This window comes from Poecilia mexicana, unplaced genomic scaffold (assembly GCF_051168715.1).
Source record: "Poecilia mexicana isolate PSO_F unplaced genomic scaffold, ASM5116871v1 scaffold_1, whole genome shotgun sequence".
Classification (NCBI taxonomy): domain Eukaryota; kingdom Metazoa; phylum Chordata; class Actinopteri; order Cyprinodontiformes; family Poeciliidae; genus Poecilia; species Poecilia mexicana.
The window spans coordinates 15,853,656-15,866,174 of NW_028263370.1; the positions used below are offsets into that span (position 1 = coordinate 15,853,656).

Here is a 12,519-nt window from a genome sequence, read left to right on the forward strand (position 1 = left end):
GGCCTAATCAAATATCAGACCGAAATCTGAGATATATTCTGCAGAAATATTCAAAAACGGATGTTAAAGACGCTCTCCATTGATTGTGAGTTTGAGCTGTTTTACACAATTTTGAAAAATATGCAAAAAAGTCAATCTCTACATGTGAAAAGCTGGCAGAGAATTAGCCAAAAAACGTGAATTGTAATTGAAGTAAAAGATGATCCTACAAAGCCTTAACTAAAAGATACAAATACAGAAAAATATAAAAACCGGATATATAAGTCTGGACTGCTTTTTCTAAGTTTATCATGTAAAATCCCAATAAAATACTGAGGTATGAGGCTCAGATGAAGCAAGACGTAGAAAAGTTGAACGTTTTCTCCTAAAGTCCCTTCCTTTCTTACTTGTCCACGGTTTTCGTCATATTCCAGTCCACACATTTTATTTGTTCTGGCTGCAAAAACTTGACCCTCTCTTGGTAGCCTGCTGCCACATGGAGGTGCTGAGGTCATCTGCCTTTATCCTTAGCAGCACCGCTGGCCTCAGCCCCAGGATCAGATCTCATATAAATAGTGGCTTCCAGAGTTTTAACTCAGACTGGCTGCCAAATGCACAAACTCTATATTCATCCATTATATACACTCCATTGGCAGCATTTTCCTGTGCTGTTTACATCTTTCCTTATTATAAATGCTTTGTGACGTCTTTCTGCCCAAGGATTTAGTGGTAGTGACCAAAATTGTGTGCATGAAATGGTCTGACGACTGCGCAGTGACAGGATCTAATAAAGGAAAGAAAATCTCTATAAATAACGTCGATAGTGACAAAAAATCGGTAGCTGGGCTAGCTGTTGGTAGCAATTATAAAAAAAAAAAAAACAATCTAAAGGTACAAAATGAAATTTTAAACAATTTTACATTGGCTGAGAGAACTTGTGCAGTACTTTGTGTTTATTACTCTTATTACTGCAAAAATCGACACACATTATGTCCAGTGTAGCCATTTTTTATTTTGAAGACAAGATGGTAAAAAAAAAAAAAATAAAAAAATCTCTCATGATCAAAGTCTGAATTTCTATTTTCAGGGACATAATACTTTATTTTTTTTAATTGTTGACCTACTGGGTAGGTATGACCAGTCCATAAATTTAGTTTTTATGCTTATCTAATTCAAATATGTTCCTCATGCAAACAAACAACAACAAAAAAAACCTTTAAAAGGTTTTCAACAAATCTGTTCAATCATGTAAAATTTAAGCATGGATGATATGAACAGCTAATAGTTTTAATACATGCACACGATTAATAATTCTTATTATTAATTCTTATTTTGTTTTTAAAGTACATATATGTTTGGGACAACTTATGCAATAAATGCATTGTTTTCCAAAACTCAGTGAGTAATTATTTTTTTTTATTTGTCATGTTTCCAGTATTGTACGGAGCCCCCCAGGGGACATGGGGAATTTTTTTTCTTTTGCGTTCCCTCGCAAAACTTTTGCGTTCCCTCGCAATACTTTTGCGTTCCCTCGCAAAACTTTTGCGTTCCCTCGCAATAATCTACTGATCAGTTCATGCGGCATAATTGATATTATAAGCCTTTTTTACGGTGGAAGCCGTACTTTCTGCTTTAATACAAGCTTATAAGGTTTTTCCATGGACTATTGAGTTATTATCGCGGGGTAATAAGTCATCTGATTGTGTCTCCATTGTGTTCGTGTCTGAATGGTTTAAAGGGCTGCTTTCTGTGCCGTTCCATCTGAGCCTTAACAGACATAAACATGCAGTAAATAAATCGATTTTCAATCAGTTTTTTGCACCAAAGCGTTAATAATAATAAACACGTTTTCACTGAGGCTCTATAAGAGCAATATGAATGAAATAAGTAATTATTGATATGACAGGAGCAGCGGCTTTGACACCTGGTGGTGGGCGTGTCGATGTGGGAGTGACTGTCATGAAGTATGAATGGGAAGGTGACGCTGCTGGCTCTGTGTGTGTGAGGCAGCGGGTGAGCTGGGGGGTCAGTCCTCGCAAAGTTTGGAGCATAATAAAAATTTAAAAAATCGATAATTGTGACAGAACAAAGAAGAGGTTAGGAGTTGATTGATACACGGACAGATGAGATTCCCCGAGTTAATCCAGTGCGGCCGTCTACCACCATTAGTTTGCTGTGTTTTATAATAATAAAACGTGTTTATTATTATTAACGCTTTGGTGCAAAAAACTGATTGAAAATCGATTTATTTACTGCATGTTTATGTCTGTTAAGGCTCAGATGGAACGGCACAGAAAGCAGCCCTTTAAACCATTCAGACACGAACACAATGGAGAAGCAATCAGATGACTTATTACCCCACGATAATAACTCAATAGTCCGTGGAAAAACCTTATAAGCTTGTATTAAAGCAGAAAGTACGGCGGCCACCGTAAAAAAGGCTTATAGTATCAATTATGCCGCATGAACTGATCAGTAGATTATTGCGAGGGAACGCAAAACCTTTTGCGAGGGAACGCAAAAGTATTGCGAGGGAACGCAAAAGTTTTGCGAGGGAACGCAAAAGAAAAAAAATTCCCCATGTCCCCTGGGGGGCTCCGTAGTATTGGACAAAATTATCACACTTATATTCCTTTTCCCCCATGTTCCTGCAGATCTATGCAAAACATCTGAGTTTCCTCCAAGTCAGAAAACCAAGAGCAGGCTAGCTGTTATTAGCATCACAATAATTAGATCCAGTCCTAAAATAAAAGCTAACAGAAGTGTTAAACTGTTTATCACAGTTTAATTCACATTAAATAGGTAAAAATAGATTTAACCAAGCACATTTATTGGAGAAATTAGAGTCAAATACTATAAGTTTCAAAATCAGTTCCTCAAGGAAAAAGTTGGTAAAGGGTTATTTTTGCATTTATAGAAGTTTTGAGCAGAGTTCTATGGGAATGTTTCCATAAAAATAAAACAAAAAAAAAAAAAATAGATGTCCTGTCTGGTCAACCTGTCTCCTTCCACATTAGAGCATCTAGTCGTTGACGCAGCTCATGACACACGAGAAAGACAGGCATGGTGTGATTCATTCGACTTATGAGCTATGCGCTGGGGCATTTTGTGTTTATTGTGTGAACACAAGATGATTTTGTCTGCTGTGGGTTTTAATTACCCCTAATCATTTGGTTTCCTTGAACTAAACCCTTTCCATTGCACACAAACACCTCCTCCTTACTCACTCTCCTTCTGAAACACACACACTCGCACAAACACTTAGACGCAGTCGGTGCCAAACCCACAACACACAGAGATCCTCTCTCTGCTTAAGATGAGCTTTCACTGCGGCAACAAGTCACCAATTAATTCATTAACAGACGCCTCCGCGGGCGCTGAAAAGCTGCATAAACACCCACTGGCACATTATGTGGACTAAGAGAGACACACACAGGAACAAACAAGCTGTGTAATTTCAACTTCAACTGGTAGAGAAAAAGAGAGAACAGCAATAAAAAAAAACAAAAAAAACAAACAAACAAAATACAAAGGATAAATGGTGATAAACATAGGTACTAGCAGAAATAGGGCTACTCGTTGCTGTCGGAGGAGAATATCAAAAACAATATGTTGAGGAATCGACCAATAGTTTTAAACTTTTTTGGTCAAAAACAGCAACCCAAGCAACATACACGAGCTGACATCAACACTCTTTGGTGTGGAGGTGTTACTTGGGGAGGAAGATTAAATGTTTGCTATTTTCAGTACAATTGAGGTATTTCAGAAGGAAATCGGAAGACATCCAGACAGAAAAAGCTATTTGAAACACATCTTTATTTTCTGCAACATGTCCAGACATGAGTAAGGTGGTCATTCAGGCTGCGAGAGAGCGGATAGCAGGAAGACTGAGCGGAGTACAGCAAAGATGCTCTGTCTGAGGCTTTTCAATATCAACCTGTCAGTCATGGAGTATGCTGGCTTTGAAAATGCCTTTTGGAAATTTCACAGTTAAGGTAAAGACCAAGAGTCTCTCCGGGGAACAGAGCAGAGACTCATGTCTTTAGAATGGCATCTTGGCACACCATGTTCACATTAACGGTTAATTTAAGACGTAATTAATGTTTTAGTTTAGTAAAAAAAAAAAACTGTTTCACACACATTGTGACATTCCTTCTGTTTCTAATATAAAGAATAAATTTTCAGTGCTGGTACGAGCAAATGGTCAAAAATAACATCTTCGCTGTTTTATCGTCTCATATTATTATTCTTCGAGATAAAAGTTCAGGTCAGTCAGAAACTGAAAAGTGCTTCTACTTATGTCAAAGCAACTTTGTATCCAAAGTGTTGCCTAAACATGGGTTGGAGATTCTCACGGTGTGATCAAGGTACCAGTTTTGCAGTATCCCTATATTTCTGCAAAGATTTAAGACAAAAAATGTGCTGCATTATTCTAAGGAAATATGCAATGTGCAAAAATATTGGAGGAATATTGGTAATGATGAATAAATAAATAAAATAAACTCAACAGCTTCAGTGTTTCCCTGCCTTGAGTTTCTATCAAGTTGGGGAACAGCTTTTAAATGTCTAACAATTCCTAATATGTCTATGTAAATAATTAATTATCAGTTATAGCAGATATTTAGGATATTCATTTATTAATATAATTGATTTTTATAAATAAAATAAACAAATTATAGAATAAATCCTTTCGGACTAAGAATACTTTCTGTGCATAGTATTATAAATTTGTTGGCCGTTCTGCTTCTTATGCAGTAACACTTGGTGTCTAATTAGCTGGTATTAGGTTATTGCTTTCCAGACATGCTGCTAGTAGCTTGACAGCTGTAGTTTCAAAGCACAGCTACCTTCATAAAAGCGATGAAGATGGTGCTTCTACATCTTCCAACCTAAAAGGCCAAAATACTTTTAGGCAGCCAATTCTGCAAGACAAAAGTATCCTTCATCCAACCGGCTGACCAGCAGCGTGCAGAAAGATTTTCTACGACACTGTAGGCTTTTGAAAATGTTTGCATTTTTGGCCCTGGTACTCACAGCCAAAACTACCTGCCATGACGGGGCTCACAGCCCTGCTGAACTGGACATCTTCCATTGAGAATAACAAACTCATTCTGTAACATTTTTACAGAACAACCGTTCACTGGATGGGCAAACCTCCTCAGGATGCAAGTAGATTGTTCACATTTCTCTCTGGAGAATACAACTGATGTTATTAGAAACCCGGTTCTGACATGCATGCGTGCGCCAAATCCTAATAGCTCAGGTCAAGTTGAGTAAAGGCAGTTATGTGTTCTTCCACAGCTTTAGAGCAATAATAATTGTGCTCATAGCAAATGATCTGATATCAATAAAAATGAATAAGCTCCAGGCGTGTTTGGATGTTGTAATAAGGCAGCAGAGTCCACGGTGAAGTGAGGGTGACAAGAGGAAGTGAGTCCGGGCCAGAAGCCAGCAGAGTAACGCTATATGGCTTTCTTTCACAGGCAATATGGCTTCGTACCAAACTGCTTCTCAAAAACAAAACCGAGGCCACATTTCTGGTGCGAGCAGAGACACAGGCCTAAAATGCGGGCTCACGCTGCAAGCAGGATCTGGCTTTAATTACGTGTCGTAGCCAAAGCAATGAAACAAAACCACAGCCCAGAACCGCTCGCTCTGCCCAGAGGACGGTGAAGTGAACAACAGATACACGACCTGTGAAACTTCACAATGAGTTCTTGCCTTCGCTGACATCTGAACGCATTCCATCACCTCAAGCAGTGCAGCCTGAGCTTCGTCAGAAGGCAGGTTGAAAACAAAAATGGAAGTAATGAAAAGAGATCTTTCAGCCCCCGAGACCAACACCGGACGACATGCCGAAAATTCAGGAAGAACTCGAGGCAGAAACGCCCCATTGTGTCTCACTTTAAGCGCAAAGGCAGACGTGCACACTTCTGCCTTTCTGTCAAATTCGTTTTTTGATAAAAACTCATCTCCAGTCTTCAAAAGGAGCTGTCAGAATTTATTATCAGTGCAAAACTAAATTCCATCAAAACTGAGTGGCTTCTTGAACAGGCTGCAAGACAGGCAATAACAAGCTCCAAAATTCCTTCTCAATAAGCGGCTGGCTGCCAAGCCCTGACTTTAATGGCTTCAAGATCTGCCATGATTTGACATATTCAACAGTATCTACATTAGCTGTCATATTGAAATCATTTTGCCATTTGTGGCTAATTCATTTCAAACAGAAAGGAGCTCCCTCTTGGTGACTATGTTGCTTCTGGATGGAGACATTCAAATGTGATAGTTTCCTGTTGTTTTTCTTTTTTTTTTACTTTGTAAAATGTAATAAATGTAAGAAAAGCAACAACAGGTCCACTTTGTCCTCCATCTGCCCTGTGATATTTTTATTGAAAAGCCCAAGAGCAAGGCACAGGATTGTTCTCACTGAAAGGAGACAAACAAACTGAGAACACAGAAAGTCAGTGACAACGCATTATATCTTTCAGTAGATCTAATCAGAGATGCTACTGGGCCACTGCTGCCACTAACTCTGAATTCTGCTTTTCTTTCCTATAGAAAATCCCATCAGCTCATTGCTTCTCTGCGTTTTTGCAGTAATAATGCGATTGTTTCCCTCCGCTGTTGCCAAATGCTTGCCAAGGATGAGTGACTCCTGCAAAGTTAGTGATTTCAGGCAATGGGCTGTTTTCTTAGTAAAATCTTTTGTAAGGAAAGTAGCTTCCAGATGCAGGTGAAGTCCCAGGGCGATACCTCAACACCATCTCCTTCATTTCTATCTCCCTCATCTTCTCATTTTCCTTCATACAGTTTCTTTCTCAGGGTTGCAGGTTTCATTGGTGTCTGGGTGTTGCTGGTGTTTCGGCCCAAGGCCTTTTTGGGGGGTGTCTCTAACGTCTCTGTTTCAGAGCTCCTAATTGGTGCTGATTGGAAATGGAGGCAGCTGGCCAGTGTCCCCACAACAACTTGAGATCAAGCTTAAGATGCACCACTGTCTCTCACTCACCCCGCCCATTCTCTCTCTTTTGATCACTCTCTCCCCTTTCTCCCTCGTGTTGCCCTACCTTCTCCAGCCAGCCGTGATTTTTGTTAAATAAACCTAATTTTAAGTTATCCCATGCATTACTTCCCTTTATTTGTTGTGGTTCTAGAGCCAGACCATAACAAATTGGGGGCTCGTCTGGGATAGCTTAGAATTAGATTTAACAAAAATCATGGACCCTTAAGCAGTGGGAGGATTGGTACTAGGTCAGGTCCAGAACTCCAACCCTAGAACCATCTTCTCATCCCAACTGTCCAGGAGAAAGACTCCCTAGCTGGTCGTGATTCTGGCCTGGTGAATTAGGAAGGTTCAAGCGCTTCGACAACCTCAACGAGGAACATTTACACATCAAAGGCTTACTTGTACATACTCTCAGTCAAATTTGCATGGAGCTGCTAGAAAAGCCAAGTCCACATCTGCAGGGCTGTGCTACAGAAAGATTTCCAGCATTGCTGCCCTTCACGCTATGCATGTGAGTGTGTTTCTCCATACACATCTACTGGCTGCCTTTTTTAGAGTTTAGCTCCAGCAAATGATATACCGTAGGCCCAGGTTTGCTTACAGTATGTGCTCAAATGGTGACTGGTGTTTGTCTGTTTGGGAGATACAGCAGGTCTCTGGATCTAAAACAGAAGGCCGAGCCAGTTGTCTGGACTGTGCTCAATTTATTTCTATGCCGGTTTACAAAACCAGTCATAAACACTGATAAGAGCTCACAGAAACAGGTTCTTGAAGTGAGAGCAGGGCCAAACCCCCCTTCTTCTGTTTGAACCTGCGACCTGAAGACCTGAAGAATAGTGTGAGTAGAGTAATACGGTGCAAAGTGCATGGCTTCTCTATCAGTTTATTCCCAGCTTTGTTTGCCTTCGCTGCGTCTGACCATGGATGTGGTCTCCACCTTTGAAGATGAAGGAGAGCGATTTTATAAAGGTGCACAACGAGCTGTTTAAACATCAACCAGACCTTTGGTGTGAAAGGTTCCAAATAAACAAAACAGAAACAAATCAAGAAGTGGTAAGAAATATTCAGCATTCAGGTTCATCTATCTTACAATATGCAAATTAAAGTTGATTTCTGCTTGCTTTTGTCTATCGCCAGTAAAAGTATTCACATCTTTTAACATGTTTCACAATGTTTCTCTATAAATCAAACTTGCATTTTGTTGAGATTTATGTGATATAAATGTGAAGTGCAAGTTGCATTCTTTCAGAAATAAAAATCTGAACTGTTGGATGGACAACTGCAGTGTCGGCACTGAAAAAAATTACCAACGTTAATAGAAAACCATAAGTCAAGGTTGCTACAAACCATGTATAGAAAACATGTCAGAAACAGGCTGCAAAAGACTTGAGACTCAGGTGGAGGTTCACCTTCGAGCAGGTAGAGCTATGATACGATTATCAAAATGGCCCAGTCAAAGTCCAGATCTAAATCCAACGTTTCAGTCTTCAGATGTGCAAAGCTGGTACAGAAATGGCCAAAATAATTACAGCTGTAACTACACAAAAGCCTTTGGTGTAGAGATAGTAGACATGCGTGCCACACTTTTTAGAATTTTACTTGTAAAGAAAAACAAGACAAGAGAAGGACATATCGGTTTCGCCTCACTAAAAATATAGTTTGTAATTGTGACAAAATGTGAAAAAGGTCGAGTATGAACACTTCTGCCAAGAACTGCAATATTTATGAAAAGTTAGAGTAACTTGGGAAATTGTCCATTTCAATTCAGCTTTTGAAAAACCCAGAACTCGACGACTGTTAGCAAAATGTCTGGTGAAAACTTCAGCTTTCGCACTTTCTCACTGTTGCTCTGGAAATGATCTGAATCCGCATTAAAATTTGGGCAGAAATTCATGAAATCCTAAAAACGTTGAGTGCCTCACACAAAGAACTAAAGCAGCTGCCTTTAACCGTTAACACATGCAAACACAAACATTTAGCACAACACAACAGTTTTCTATCTTTTATAAGACACCCGTAGAATATCACAGGGCGTAAAAAAAACAAGTGAAAATGTTTTGCTCTGTCCCAGTGGCTGTGTCTTTAAAACAAGCTTTAATGCGTCCTACTAACCACTCTGCAGAGAATGTTTTTGAGCTTCTGTCAGGACACCACCTGGGAGCAATATTGCAAACAACACTGTGTGCTTTCCATAAAGTAGACTGATAAAAGTGGGAAACGCAGCTTTAAATCTGCTAGAATCGTGTACATGAGCAAACGCTTTGGTGAGTGCATTGATTCATGCGCTATATATTCTACATAATCTAAGACTGTGTAGCGAAATATATATCTTTGCTTTGATGTGTTTTCAGATAAAAATCAGGCAGCATTTCAACAAATGTGTGATAAGAATTTGTAGTAAAAACGAAAGGGAGATTCACATGTTACTCTCGCCACACTGAGACATTGAACACTTAGGATACTTTCGAACTAATCTGTTTGATATCGTGCCTGTCATCATAATATGCACAGCGCCTTACTAAGGTATTCACACACATTTTGGAATAATATTGCAAAATAAATAAATAAATAAATAGCAAGATTTAATGAAATGGCTCTCTTCTACATTTAGGTGTGTGCAAGAAAGAGAAAACATTTTGCGACCTGTAATTTCTCTTGTAAAGGAGTAAAAAAAATGTAGAAGCTGTAACTGATTTTAGCTGTATTATATTTGAACAGGTTCTAAAACCTGGAGTTTGGTGTATTTGTAGATTTCAGTGATGCAGTCAGAGGCGACTCTGTGACTGCAATAGGTTTGATTTAACCCTTGTTCCATTTTAATTGACACCTTTTCCTTTATATGTAGATCAGTTTCCAGCAAATGCAGGAAGCAGAAATATTCTGCTGTTATTTATGATGCTAAATCAGTACAGCTTCTGAGCTTTGCAAAATTGGTCATCATAAAACCTGATTTGTGAATCTCTGCTAAAAAAAAAAGAGCTTTTATTGTAGCTCTTACCAATAAAAGCTAATGATACCAATAAAAGCTAATGATGAACAGGATAGACGAAAAAGTCATCTACTGCAATGTTTTGTCTTTGCATGCCCCTTTTTTAAATCAAATTCCTCTCCTCCTGTCTTTTTAGCTGCCATTTAAGCCACCTTGCTGTTGACAGCCCCTCCACTGAACCCCGCCGCTGTGTGGAGAGCAAGTCCCTTCATTCAACATGCCTCTAAGCCATCGTTTGATTACCCTGGATCATTCAACAAACGGTACTCTCCAAAATCCCTTTTACCTCATAACTGGCATCCAGTGCGACGCGGCCATAGTTTGCCTTATCCTGTGTTTACTGCAGCTCCTCAGACCTCCTACGGTCTCTGATGTGCCAAAGCATCTGCTGGCTGAACTCATTGCATTAGAAGCCGTTGGTTCGCCGCAGCGAGTCAATAAGCCAAATGGATTGAGATGCACACCAAAGAACACTTGAGCAACCTTTAAGGTCCAGGTGGTTGCAATCAGCAAAGTGCTTTAAAAACAGGGGCAGAAACGCAGTTGTTTAAAAGTTCTCTGCGGATTCATTCTCCCCGTTTCTTGATGTTTGGTGGAAGGAATTAAGCAGAATATAACACCTTCACACATCAACAGACGCTGCAGCACTTTCTCGTGAGAAAGAACGGCGGCAGACTGATTTTCAAACACTCTCCTCAAAAAGTGTTACTTTTTTCCTGTAAACCATGAGTAAGAGCATACCTCGTTATTAGATGTTTCATTTATTTATATTGGTGTAGAGGAAACATATGCGTTTCATTTAGATTAGTGTAAAAAAACAGTGAAATTTGAACTTTTTTTTTTAGAGAATTCAAAAGGTGTAAAAACTCCAAAATATCTTACAATCAGCTACAGATATCCAGCCCTGCAGTCCTTAAAGATCAGTCCCGACCGTTCTGTTGCTGACAACTATAAATTTAACTAATATTCTCTGATTTTAACAGAGTTGTTGAGGTGATTGGAGCAGACTTTCTCAAGAGTTTAAGTAAGACCCCTTCTGGGAGGAGATGCAGGCTGCAACTTTAAAGTACAATAAAACCTTGATGTTTGGTTTTATCTTTATCTTGTTTGAGGAGTAACTGTTACAGTAAATGCACATTTGGCCAAAAATGCTCCTTGTTTCACCATGTCAACGTCAGAAATCAGCAAACAAATCCCTCCAAGGCAGCTGCTGTGTGCTCGTAGAGCTGCAGCTGAAAGGAAAATTGTAGATTTCCAATTGGCTGAATTTGTCTTTGAATCGTCATTTTGCTCGCTCTGCGTTCATCTCATCAAGACGTTTGATCACAGTGGTGATTCGTCTTCATTTTAATGTTTTTTTTTTTTTTACTTAGAAGTTAAAACAGAATTAGACTGGAAATATGTATACTAATACAAACTATCTGACTGTGATTAGAGATGAGCTGATTGCCAATATCTAAACATGGCAGGGCTTGCTCTTTTACAAAAAAGATAAATTCTGCTATTTGGAAATATCTCTAGACAAAGATAAAAAGGACGGCCACCCATCACTCTAATTAAGTTAGCACTACTAACTACACATTAATTAGCAAGCCAATATCAGACTCATCTTTTCCCTGTGTTATTTTACCTAAAAAAAGAATAATTGCTGCTACTCTCTTAAAAACATGAATTAAAAACAGTACAAGCTGTTGTTTAAATGTGATTAAAGGACAGAAATGGATGTAAAATATCATATCAGAAACTCCATAAAACGTTTTGTTTCGCTTTTTGGTGAAATGTGTTGTTTAGTTTTTGCGCGGTTTCGTAAGGTTTTCTCGTCCTAAATCTGAAACCCAGAAGCTAAAAGAGCCAGAATGATCAGTATTCTACTGCTCACTCTCTGTGGTCAGTTTATAGAATAAAACGCAGTAACTCTGTTCACACTGGGCAGCCAGAGTGGTGTGAAACAGTTTGGATCTCTGATTAAGACAGCTGTTTAGATGCTACATTTTATGGCTTTAATTTGGTCCCTGTAATAAATAAAATTAATCTTTAACAATGTAGAAACACAGGAGATACTGTCTGTCTGTGCAGCTTTGTGTTAAAGCAAACACTGACGAACCAATTAAGCAGAGATTGGATTAGGCCAGTTTTTTTTGTTTGATTTGCTTTACTTAATGATTGCCAGGTCAGAAAGCTAAATGATAATAAAAAAAGAACATAGGGGTTTTTCTAATTCATTTTAATGGTTCAAACTGAGGAACTCTGTCCAATTTTGAATACAAACATATAAAGCAACATGTACTGTGTTGCACTTTTTCTTAGCTGAAAAAACCCCTTTAGTATCACTGACTATAATTGCCTTGTAAAAATATGCCTGATTCCCTGATTCTTTAGTTTTCTGCTGCTAGTACTTTGTCGTTTTTGCATGTTTTGGTCCATAAAAAAATAGAATGGTCCAAATTAGAATTGGGAAGTAAAACCTCAAAGAAAACCAGAAATTGAAATTGCCAGGAAAAGACTGATTGTTGCATCATTAGATTATATTTTATGACTTTTTTGTGAG

The 12,519-nt window shown here is 38.7% G+C and overlaps 1 protein-coding gene across 1 annotated transcript in view; it reads right to left on the bottom strand.

The window, feature by feature from the left end:
- The window catches only part of ntn1a (netrin 1a), a 73,805-nt gene that overhangs the window by 58,013 nt on the left and 3,273 nt on the right, over positions 1–12,519 (bottom strand). The window lies entirely within an intron of this gene.